Here is a 12,202-nt window from a genome sequence, read left to right on the forward strand (position 1 = left end):
TAATGAAGAGTCTACATACCTAAAAGCAGACAGCAAAATAATCAATTCTTTCGTCAGTGACTGGCACATAAAAGAGAAGAATAATTGCATTCTGGCTATATGATAGCGTTATTAAAACTCATTTTACCTGCTAAATATAGAAGAATTCACTTCTTGTTTAATAATTAATTTTTATCCTGGGCTGACAGTTATGCAGGTGACTGAGTTCATTCTACAGACTAACAAACTTCATGCCAATGGATGAAAGCACCAAAGGAAAAAAGAAAAGGAAGAGGAATGAAACAACTGCAACATTTGCTGCTCTGCACAGGGGATGCGGACCAACAGGAGGGTATGCACAGGCTCAAAAGTAAAATGCATCCTCAATAAGGAGTACACAACAGTGAATACTGTGATAGGATCTGTCCAGTGTTTTCTGCAGTGCATCAAATTGCAGTGGGATCTTAGCAGCGAAAAAAGAAAAAAAGAAAAAAACAAAAAAGAAAAAAAAGAAAAAAAAAGAAAAAAAAAAAAAAAAGAAAAAAAAATACTACACTTTGGTTTGCAGAGCCTATCAGGAAAGAGTTGAGAAAATTTACATTAGGAAAAAGTTTTTCACGGAAAGGGTCATTGGGCACTGGAACAGGCTGCCCAGGGAGGTGGTTGATTCACCTTCCCTGGAGGTGTTTAAGGCACGGGTGGATGAGGTGCTAAGAGGAATGGTTTAGTGTTTGATAGGAATGGTTGGACTCGATGATCCGGTGGGTCTCTTCCAACCTGGTTGTTCTATGATTCTATGATTTCCTAGGAGTAACTGCCAACCAGGAGACTCCTCAAGTGCAGCTGACCTTTAACATTTTTCAAAGCGAGTCAGATTATGCTCACAGCAAGTAAACCTGGCCTGATGAGAAGCCAGGGCAAGGAAAGCTCTGATACACACAAAAGGCCAACTCGAGTTGGTTTAAACTGTTTTTCTCCTTGGGCTTTGACCTGCTCCTTGAAGAAAATGCCAGCTGTAGGCAATCCAGGAGACTCCTGGAGTGCATTGAGGATAATTTCTTAGTCCAGCTGATGGAGACCCCCACTGAGGAGATGTAGTACTGGACTTTATGGTCACCAATACAAGTGAACTCATCAATGACACTAGGATCGGAGGCAGCCCAGGCTGCAGTGATCACATACTGGTGGAGTTCAAGGTCTTGAGGGGTATCAGTCAGGGGATGAGTATAGTCAGGACCCTAAATTTCAGGAAAGCAGACTTGCAGCTCTTCAAGGAGTCACTCAGTAGGATCCCCTGGGACACAGTCCTCAGGGACAAGGGACTGGAACATTTAAGCATGCTTTCCGTAAAGCGCAAGAGCGCTCAGTCCCTGTATGTAGAAAGTCAGGCAGGGAAGGGAAGACACCGGTGTGGCTGAGTCAAGACCTGCTGGTTAAACTAAAGAAGAAGAGGAAACTGCAGAGGCAGTGCAGGCAAGGATGGGTAACCTGGGATGTGTACAGAGATGCTGCCCAGTTGTGTAGGGATGAGGTCAGGAAGGCCAAGGCACTTGTAAAGATGAGAGGGATACACTAGAAGGGAAAACTAGAGACAGTTTAGTAAAAAAAGAAACCAAAAAGAAACCCCCCTCAAAAGGCTACCAGCGACTCTGTCAGGAACCTTACAGCTAACTCTTGTAAAAATTACTAGTAAACAATGAATGGAGGTAAATTCCCAATAAATAAAGGGTTTATTTTACCTGTGAGATGTTTGAAAAACATTAACTAGATGTGATTAATTCTTTTAGCAGCCAAGAGCACTGGTTTCTATCCTACTAATAAACCTTTAACAATAGGAAGATATGAACTAAGTGGTCACCACCTTGGTGATATCTGAACATAGGCGACAATTAATTTCTGTGATAATAGGGCAACCCAGTCATTAGATTATTTTCCTGTAAAGAAGGACCTTAGCAACATGGTCTTCAATTTCACAGGGTGCAGTTGAAAAGAAGATAGTTCACCTGCATATCTCCAATGGGAAGGATCAGCACAAAGTCTTAGAACTCTTTGGGAGATGCCAGTGCAGAAGGAGAAATGAAATAAAATGCAACCTGCGTCTCCTTTCATGACAGAGCTAGTAGTCTCTATTGTGACATTGGGCTACTCCTGTTCACAACTACCCTCTCAGTCACAGAGGATATAAGAGAATAAGGCTGTTGCTGGCAGAGAACTGAAGCCTTAGTGTGACACACAATTTGTCAATTTGAGACATGCTGCATCACTTCCCTTAAAAACAGCCCAACTGCAACACTTAAGGAAGGACTACTTTTAAGTTAATTCCAAAACACAGGAGAAGTTGGTTATATCTGTTCAGTCTGGCAAGTTCCACAGCCCCACACTGCATTATTCACATTTCTTTTTTCTAACTATTTCATTAGCAGTATCTCTGAAAACCTTAGGTCTAAAAGAAACAGCCAGTGCTCTTTGGACAAAGTGAAGCATTATATGGCTGTGAAAGTGAATTACCAGCTACATGTTATGCATTTAAATATACCTGCTGTGCATTATTGACATACTGCTCAAAAAGAAACCGCTGAAAATACAAACACGAAAGGCATGTTAAGGCTGTTTTCTTAACTGCAAATGTTAGCACCGAGAAAGCAGGTAACAACATCAATGCACATTCCATCATAACCTACGCCCTAGCAGACCATACACATAGGTCACATTACTTTTCAACACTTGGCTACACTTGAATTAATTCTGGAAAGAAAAAAAAAACAAAACTCAGTGAACCAAAGTGACAGCTTGTACTTACATGTCAAAAATATATGAATCTACTCATTGTGACCGTTGACTCAGTGTGTAAAAGCCTGAGTCATCCATTCCCTTGGTGATCCCATCTCTGCTAAGCCTATCAGTGTACAAGGAATGTTTAAGGAAGAACTGCATTAGGAATAATTTATGCCTTTATATCAATAAAGAAAAAAGTTAAGCTGGCAGGAAGAAACAGCTTCTCTACACACTAAGCAAAGAAAAAGAAGGAAAAAAAGACAGCAAAGTAATCACTGTGTAGAGCACAATGAAAGGCTGCAAAGAAAAAGAATTCCTATAGAATATATTTACAAATGCTTATGTATTTTGTAAAACCCTGTGGTCTATGTGTCAAAACGTCTTACCATTTAACATGCCTTGAAGCAAGCAACATTTTAATCAATGTTATCCTTATTTTCTAAAGAATAAAACCAAAGAGAATGTTATTTTATTTCCACCAGTACTGTTGTTCTACTATTAGAACTATATTATTGTTGCATGAACCACAGCAAACAAGTGCTCCTATCAGCAACTCCTGTGCATCGTCCTCTACATTCCAGTACTGCTACGATGCACACAAACCACACGTGCTGTAAACACAAATCACACAAGTACTGTGATTTGATTCTCGAGTCCTGCCACATTCAATGTGTCGCTGTTCTCTTTGCTACACTAACATGCTGGCTGTGCTCTCCTTCCTTCTGTGTGCGTGCATGCGCATGTCAAGAAACCCAAATAGTTTAGAAATTCATCATCTGCCTTCCCTGAAACTACAACATCTCTGAGCAGGCATTCAGCACTGTTTCAAGCACTAAACCCACTGGAGCCAAAATGAATTAATCTGGCAAAGAAACAGGGAGATGCAGCATTTCCCAGAACTGAAAAATATCCAATAGCTGAAACAAATGACACGGGCAGAGGGACTGAAAGACATCCTCAACTCAGAGTTCACAGAGTTGTTTGGGAAGGAAGCCAAGGACCAACCCCCAAATTGTGAAATGTTATTGAAATTGCAATGTTTATTTTTGTTAGTGGGGAAGTTAGAACACATCGGTTGTAACCGATCGGTTCATCATCATGCCAGACTACAAATTCACACAATGTATGTAATTAGCCTACATGGCAATTAACGAGGTAGCTTTTCCTCTAACCAGTGACACTGTTTGCCATAGCATCATTCCTTCCCATTATCCAAATCAAAACATATTCCAATGGGTTGGCAAGGGACAGGAATTAACCACCCTAGCCCTGTTGTCTCCTGGCCACACTATTTCGTATGCTGTCAAAACATAACAGAACATTACTGGTATCTGAAAGACAAGGGGCACAGGATAAGACTGTCTTATACACATGTACGTGTGAACAGAACATACAACATTTTTTTAATTTAATTGGCATCGCAGCAGTGTTATTATCCCAAAGCAACCTAGTTTATAAATAATAATGTACAGCCTGTCTTGACAGACTAATTAACAGAGGTGTAGCTATTCCTTAGTGGGCAAAAGGACACATTAAATAAGAGAACGCTACATTCAGACCTGTGCTACACGCAGAACACTAAACAGTACACAGTTTTCTCTCCTTCTCCTGGGAGATGTTGAGGAGGATAAGGAGGCGTAAGAGAACAAAATGCACATCACCGCTGCTTCTGCCTCTGTTGAACACACAGTGCAAACCAAGTTTGCTGAAAAGAACACCTTCAGGCAGGCACACGTAAAGGCTTAGGTATAATCCAACTTCAGAACGTACAGAAAAGCTCTGGCCATACTTTTGACTTGGAAGTGCAAATGCAACTGCAAAGGGGGGTGAGAATAAGACAGCTATGTGTTCTCTGCATGGCAAAACATGCCTGAAAGTAACCAAGACAAATGTTTGAGGACTGGTATCAGCACAGAATGACATTAATGAGCACCCCACCAGCTAATGCTCTGTAATAAATATTATTCATTGGTTTATCATAAATACTACTAATTATTTGTCCCATTCACGTATCAGCAAGAATGCTTCAGTCTGTTGGTGTGTAAAGAACACCTCTATCTAGGGACCAAAAGAACAGAGAAGTTATTCCCACAACAATTTGCAATGTGGACTGCCAATAAATTTCATCACACAACACTAAACACCAAAGGATGCAGCCACATAAACTGTAATATCTGCATTACCAAAAAATAAGGACACAGTCACACTGACATGAAACACTATTAGGAGGGATGTTCATTAACACTAGTGACTAAAGCAGATGCTCGGTTTAGGGTAACTGCTGCAATGAAAAGAGCCTCAACAGAACAGCAGATTTGGACCGCATATACAAATACATAAAGATTCACTGATTTTCACCTAAGAAACAGTTCAGAATCACTGTTCCTGACTCTAGGGATGAGAGGCTTGTATAAAAATAAAATACATATCTGTTCTGTGGGATGTACAGCTGGTTGCTAAAGTAACCTAGTTATATCTCAAGGAAATGCACATACATAATACAATCAGTACCCTTCAAGGGATGCCTGTAATTAACAGCAGGAAAAAAATTTCTACCAACAGTACTAGGAGAAAGATGACAGGGAGTTCTTACCAGATGAAGCATAAAGATATCTCTGTGACATCTCTACAAATACAGGTTTTGGGGGGAAAAAACCAAAACACCAACAGTCGCAGTACTCACTGAAAGCAATCTATCAATACGCTGTCCAGAAAAACCTGAATCATTACCCACTTAATTTGCAGCTAAAAGAACACAATTATTTAGGAGTCACTGAAATAAGATAGACAGGAGCGCCACAGGCAGAAAATACTATATGCTGATGGAAGGCAGCGGTAAGTGATCATGCCCAGGAGCTGAGATGCCAGCTGCACTCATCATCCTATTTGCATATGAAGTGATAAATCTTGTTAGAAGTACCACTGTGAAAATCAGAAGTGATCTATTTCAGAACAAGTTCTGCCCACCCTAGGTTTTGCAGGACTAAAGAGATTTTAGGAATTGCCTTTTGTGTTTTATTGAAAGCCTCATGCTGGACTAGAGCATTAAGTAGAGCACTTTCAAACTGCATCCTTCTGTCTTCTCCAAGAAGGTAAAACAAATGCAATGTATTAGACTAAGTTTGCATTGCCATTACCAGGAGCAATAATAGCTTTCCTGAATGTGGGTTTCAATTCCTCTGACACGTTAGAACAGGCCTATTTCATACTGCAGCTCTGCTATTCAGCCTGGATAAACCCAGTTATTTATAGAGGTTAAGTATGATAGATGCAAGAGACACTGGAAAGCAACTGACTGGATCAGCATACATTGCACGGGCATCGTATTTCCAGTGTAGAAGTGGAGGCATGCTTACATGTGTTAACCATCCATTCAGTGCAATCTACATTTGGGTACTGCACTATTCCACTGCTAAAGCTAGGTGATCTGTTCCAGGACATTCACCGCTAATGATCATGTTTCTCCAGCTTTATATACTACTGTTTACAATTGATTTCCACCACCTCTGTGCTCCAGACATAAGCTACACAATGGCAATGAGGTCACAGAAGTGAATTTCTAGCGTTGCTCATAACAGCTGGCTCTCTAAGTTATGAAACAAATTGCTCCTGATCAATATTTTTAAACTCATTTCTTTTTTTTCAATTACATCTGAGAATGTGTTTCTGGGTATCTTTTTCAGTGTTATATTTAGTTATAGAAACGTAATATTTGAAAAATGACTGCATTTCCTTACTGAGTGCACTATACCTCTACCAGCCCAGAGAACTCTGGGTTTTTTTCTGAGATGATGCAGTAGTCTAGTGACAGAAAAAAGCAGCTCTTGCTGCTGCTTTAGTTTCTGAATTATCCTCTTTACCTTCTGTCCAAAACTATTCCTCTCATGGTACTGCCTAACAATAGTATTTGTGCTCTGACCTGAAAGTGACTTCACTTTGCTGGTGACAGAAATGAGGAAAGAATTAAAAAAATGTTTGAAGTCTAACAAAAACTTGCTATATATTACTACACTCCAGAATAAATTCATACCAAAAGGGATTTTAATACTGCTATTCCAAAGGTATAATTTATTTTGGTATTGGTATTTTAGAATACCACAAAAGGGTTTAAACCTCCTCTAAATAGAGCTAAACACCATTTCTGCTTCAACCTTTCCCAATACTGTAATCTAATCTAATAAAGAAATAAAGACTCTAATAAAGAAGTAAACCTGCTGCAATTTCTTTCAGACATTTCTAACTATCAAAAAAAAGAAAGGGGGGGTTCAAAGTTTAAGTATCAGCTGAAGAATTAGAACAACAAATGGTATACAGAATTTCCTTCATTCTTTTAACTCCGAGTTTCTTTATACTATAAGCTCATAGCAAACATTCAGAATCTGTAAACACTTCTCAGATTCATAAATAAAATATCGCCTGCTGGTTCCTAACTTTGTCCATCTCTTCAGAAATAAGCACACAAAAATACATCAGCAATGCCACAAGAAGATGAAAAGAAACAAAAGTGCCAATACTTTCTCAAAGTTTTCAGCCTGCCACATGTTTTTATTAAAACAGCATGCATCGCTTCCTTTGACATAAGCATTTATACACTGCTATACCAGTTGTCAAGCAAAGCATTACAAGGTTTTGATCCTCAGTATGTAATATTATTTTACAACACGATAGAGACAGGTTTTTTCTCTAATATGTAAAAAGAAATCAGCTGTTGCTTAGCCTTACTCCAGATCTATGTCATCACATAGATCTTCACAATACACTTAAAGACTTGGCGAGGAAAGAAGCTTCCCTTGCAAAACAAAGGAAGGTAAGCAAGTAACACATGAGTCCAGCAACTACAGCAGACAATGAGCTTCAGAAAGAACCCTGAATGACTTGAAACCTTTTAGGGTGCTTCTTCACTGCAGTACAGCTGCTTTAAAAGCTTTAAGGGAGCTGAACTGGATTCTGAGTGGAAGTGCAGCTACAGAAGCCCAGACCTAAGCAGGGAGTGATCTGCCCTGCTTCCTTAGCCTTTCATGAAGCCTGGACAAGAATTCAGGGTCCCAGAACTACGTTGCTATTACAACTCAAGATAGCTGATGTCAACACTGACACTTCTAAGCATTAGCAATTTTAGAGGCTGCAAATAAGGATGTCCCTTTCACATAAAAGGTAACTATGAAAATCAGCTGCGTGGCCATTGCCCTGTTGCCCATGAGACGCTGCTAGTACATAAAATTATTCATTTATTCTTTAAGTGAAAATGTGACATAGCAAAGGCAATTTTGGATCTACAGCGAGTCTAGAGGAGGGCCACAAAAATGATCAGACAGGTGGAGTACCTCCCATATGAGGACAGGATGAGAGAGTTGGGCTTGCTCAGCCTAGAGAAGAGAAGGCTCTGAGAAGACCTTATAGCAACCTTCCAGCACTTAAATGGGGCCTACAGGAAAGCTAAAGAGGGGGTCTTTATCAGGGAGATGTCCCTGCCCATGGCAGAGGAGCTGGAACTGGATAATCTTTAAGGTCCCTTCCACCCCAAACCATTTGATATGATAAAGTTGCCAGGACAAGACGTACTAGGGAGCTATATTAACAACAGTAATTCACAACAGACTGAAGATAGTTGAACTTGTAGGCAAAGGTATTGCCCAACTGTCTAACTGAACATCCTTGAAGATTCATTTGTCTCAAAAGATTTGTGTTCCTTCCTTTACAAATGCCCAGGATGAAGCCTCCAGTGAAGGGTAAGGAAGCTATGTACTGCTGATCAATTTCACAAAAAGATTCCTGGAAAAAACCCAACACCCAAGGGATGACACAGAAGGGTTTAAGCACTGCAGCACTTTCTACATGTAGTGCTCAAACAAGGCAGAACATGGCCTTTTAACAAAATAGGCACGGTATTATTGAGCTGTATGTTGTACTATTATTTTTTTATCCCTCGTCTTGGTACGGTTAACGCTAGCCTGATTCACAATTGATCCTCATTGCACTGATGCCTGTCAAAAGTTGAAGGCCACTAGTGAGCCTCTCTAAAAACAGAAAAAGAGCAAAGCACTAGTCCCTTCAGTATGCCGGAGGCTCTCTTTTAGCAAAAGAAAAAACACATTCTTTGACAGGTCTGAAAGGAAATCAGACCAAAATGTATTTCAAAAATCAAGGCAAATAAAAGCAAGACACATTTTTAAACAAAGGAGAAAATAGATTTCTGCAATCCAGAACAATCACTTTTAGCCCTGTAATGATTAAGTTTCCTAGTCAGAAAGTGCAGGACACATGCTAAGTGACCTGTATACAAACTACAGTTCTAATATAAGTAAGACTTGCCTGCAAAGGTTTTGGATTAATACCTAAATTAGAGATCCAAGTAAGAGATAATGCTTTATCACTCAGGTGATTTTGCCATTCTGACAAATCAAAATTATTTCAACAGCACGGGATCTGCATGAGACAGCAAAGTATAGCCCCTCCATACGAAACGTGTGTGTGTATATATATATATATATTTGTGTATTTTCACATAAATGATGGAGTCCAGAAATATTAAAAGCTCACAGACCAATGGCTGTCAGGGGACTAGTTTCAAGGAATTCGCCTCCCATGACTGTTTTTGGTTTGCTTATTAACATATCCTGAAGAAATAACCTCTACTCCTCAACATCTCAAAATATGTGTTCCTACCAGAAGAACTGTTGGTACAGACAAATAGCCTTTAAAAAACTACAGACTAACAAATGTCGTATTGACTCTGCATGATACACTTGGATGTCATTTTAAAGTAACCTTTTTAAAGCAGCATATTCATTTATATTTCCAGTTTCTTCAAAATCAACACTGAACTCATCTCAAAGATGCTGGCTAGTACTTATTACTCTAAATTAACTCACAGATTTACAAAAGGTCTGCAGCTTGTATTTTGAGACAGATCTAAAAGAGGGAGACGTTACTGCTCTGTAGAAATCATTGGAGTCCAGCATACTACACAGTAAACCAGAAAGGTGGATCTTTATAGCATAAGGAGAGTGCCATTTCCAGCAGAAGTTTCTTCAAAGGTAAATGACTGCTGTTTACACAATACAATAATATGCTGCAAACTGCCTTGACTTTGATGCATTGACATATGTAAAGACATAACTGACTCCTTCCAAGAGAAATAATTATAAATAATTTCAACACATTTTTACAAGCAAATATTGGTTAAGGACTAAAGGAGGGGCAGGGAAAAGCCTTCATTAATGCGAGCACATTCAGATCTCAAAGCCAAAAACCAGCACAAGCCCATTTTAGTTTTTAAAGCAGTTAATTTACAGTCCTACAGCAAACAATCCTCAGCTTCTTAGGTGTGAAGAATCCTGGCCTTCAAAGAATATTAAAACCTATCTCCTCTTAACTCATCATAATGAAATACTATTATCACTCAGTCCATCAGAAATCAATCTTAAATGCAAAAAGATTTTGGATTGAAGTGTCAGCTTTAACTTGTTTTGAATATTCAAGCTAAATTACACAAGATAGCCAGCCATTTTATAAATTTAGTTATTTATTTAATTACTTAGCTATTTATTTAGTTACTTATTTCACTTCAATTTCATATTCCACATAATAGAAAAAAACACAGTAAAAATATGGTTCATCACAATAATTATAGTGTCCATAACTTTCGTAGAAGCTTTGTTATCCACAGGAGGCTAGGGTAAAACAAGTACAAAACACTCTTACGCATTTTGTTTGTTTTCAATAAAGCTCTTCCAAACACTTCAGGTAGGTCTGCTCGCCATGCAGCATCCAGGATCACGTGGGATTTTGTGGTGCTGCATTTAGAAGAACTCCTCTTTTTTTTTTTTTTTTCCAGGGCCTGCAGGGCAATCTCGTTTTCAAGTCAGATCTCACCATTGGACATGCATTCCAAAACTTCAGAAAATAAGCACATCTATAACTAATGTGTTCACGAAAGGAGGATTACTTCAGTCTTCTATTAATTAGATGTTTTGCTTTTTATGGAACTTCTGTTTCCACATAAAAGGATGAAAAAAAGTCTATTGGGAAATATTTTATAATATGAAAGCATTACTCCAACTATTTCTATAGGCACATATAGAGATGTATTTAATAACCTCCATTTGAAAGACAAATGTCAAGTAAACCAAGTGCAGTACCATTAGAGTGAAAAAAGTCAAGAGCTATCATGCTTTTGGTGTTTTAGTTAATACATTATAGGCCTACCAAAACAGAACTGTTTCATCAATTTAGTCATTACCATTCTGCACAACAAGAACCATGAACTACATGACTGCTGTAATCTGCAAATAATTTGATTGCTTTTTGTCTCTCAAATGACATATATTCTTTTGGAATTATAAGTTAGCTTTATCTTCAAAGAGAAAAACACATGAGGAAAGAGATGCGAGAAATTCTCTAGACAATACTTCAGTTCGTGTTTTACAGCTTGGGCTAGAAAGAAACTGCAAAAAATGACTGTAAAAAGTCAAGCATAAGCTCACAAAAAGACAGAGATGTCCACAAGCGGGTTTTAAACAGAAGAATCTAATCCTCCACACACTTGATACCTAGGTTTGGAAGTATTTATAGTCTCAAGGTATTTAAGCTTTCAGCTGGAAGAGGTCCCTGCATGTCTGTAGCTTGGCTTCGGGGCAGGTCCCAGTTGTCCCAGCCTTGACAAAGCTGAGCAGCTCCGAGCCTATCTCTGGGCCTGTCAGGATTTGCAAACCACACACCTATCTTGACAGTCTCAGGCTGGCAGGCAGTGGCAGGGCACAGCTGCTAGTCCACGCTCTGCAAAACCATCATTGCTGATTTCCTTCAGAACAGACCCAGCGGGAAGGCTGAAGGAGAGATGGTGCCAGTGCCCCCTTTAATTCAATAGAGCACTGGACCAGAAAGAGGTCAGACACAGGGCAGGATCCACAGGTTTATTATTCTGCCTACCTCTAACACAGCATCTATAATCCACAAAAAGTTGCTAATTATCACACAAGAGAGCCATACAAGCAGACACTCCAGTCTTCCTCTTGAAATAGTTCTACCTTGATTTAAAATAAGGAAGACTTACTGGCAGCTGGTGTAGAGGGGACAAAAAGTAATTTGAAAGGTGATACCTATATTTTACAGATATTATTTTACATTCATTTGTCACTGTATTCGGGTCACTGTTCACAATTACTCCAGAACTAAGGTTGACCCCAGTAGAAACAGGGCACTAATCACTACACAGACTTCCTCAGCTTATTCTGTCATTGACCCAAATTCTTTTATTTGTGGAGAAAGGGCAAAGAGTTTCAACTCAGGGTAAAATTTTCCATTTCAGGTTTATTCCTGGCCACCACCACTGCTGCAAATACATATGCAGTAAACATTCTACTTTAAGCTTGCATTTTGCAAGCATCCCTACTAATCGTTCCTGTGAGAATACCCAGAAAATAAAAACAAAAAACTTTGCATGTAA

General features: G+C 39.1%; 1 protein-coding gene across 6 annotated transcripts in view; it reads right to left on the minus strand.

Annotated features, from left to right (window-relative positions):
- Positions 1-12,202, minus strand: part of INPP4B (inositol polyphosphate-4-phosphatase type II B) — a 323,774-nt gene that overhangs the window by 177,383 nt on the left and 134,189 nt on the right. The gene's annotated exons all lie outside the window — the stretch shown is intronic.

Source organism: Phaenicophaeus curvirostris, chromosome 4, assembly GCF_032191515.1.
Source record: "Phaenicophaeus curvirostris isolate KB17595 chromosome 4, BPBGC_Pcur_1.0, whole genome shotgun sequence".
In the NCBI taxonomy this organism is placed as follows: Eukaryota; Metazoa; Chordata; class Aves; order Cuculiformes; family Cuculidae; genus Phaenicophaeus; species Phaenicophaeus curvirostris.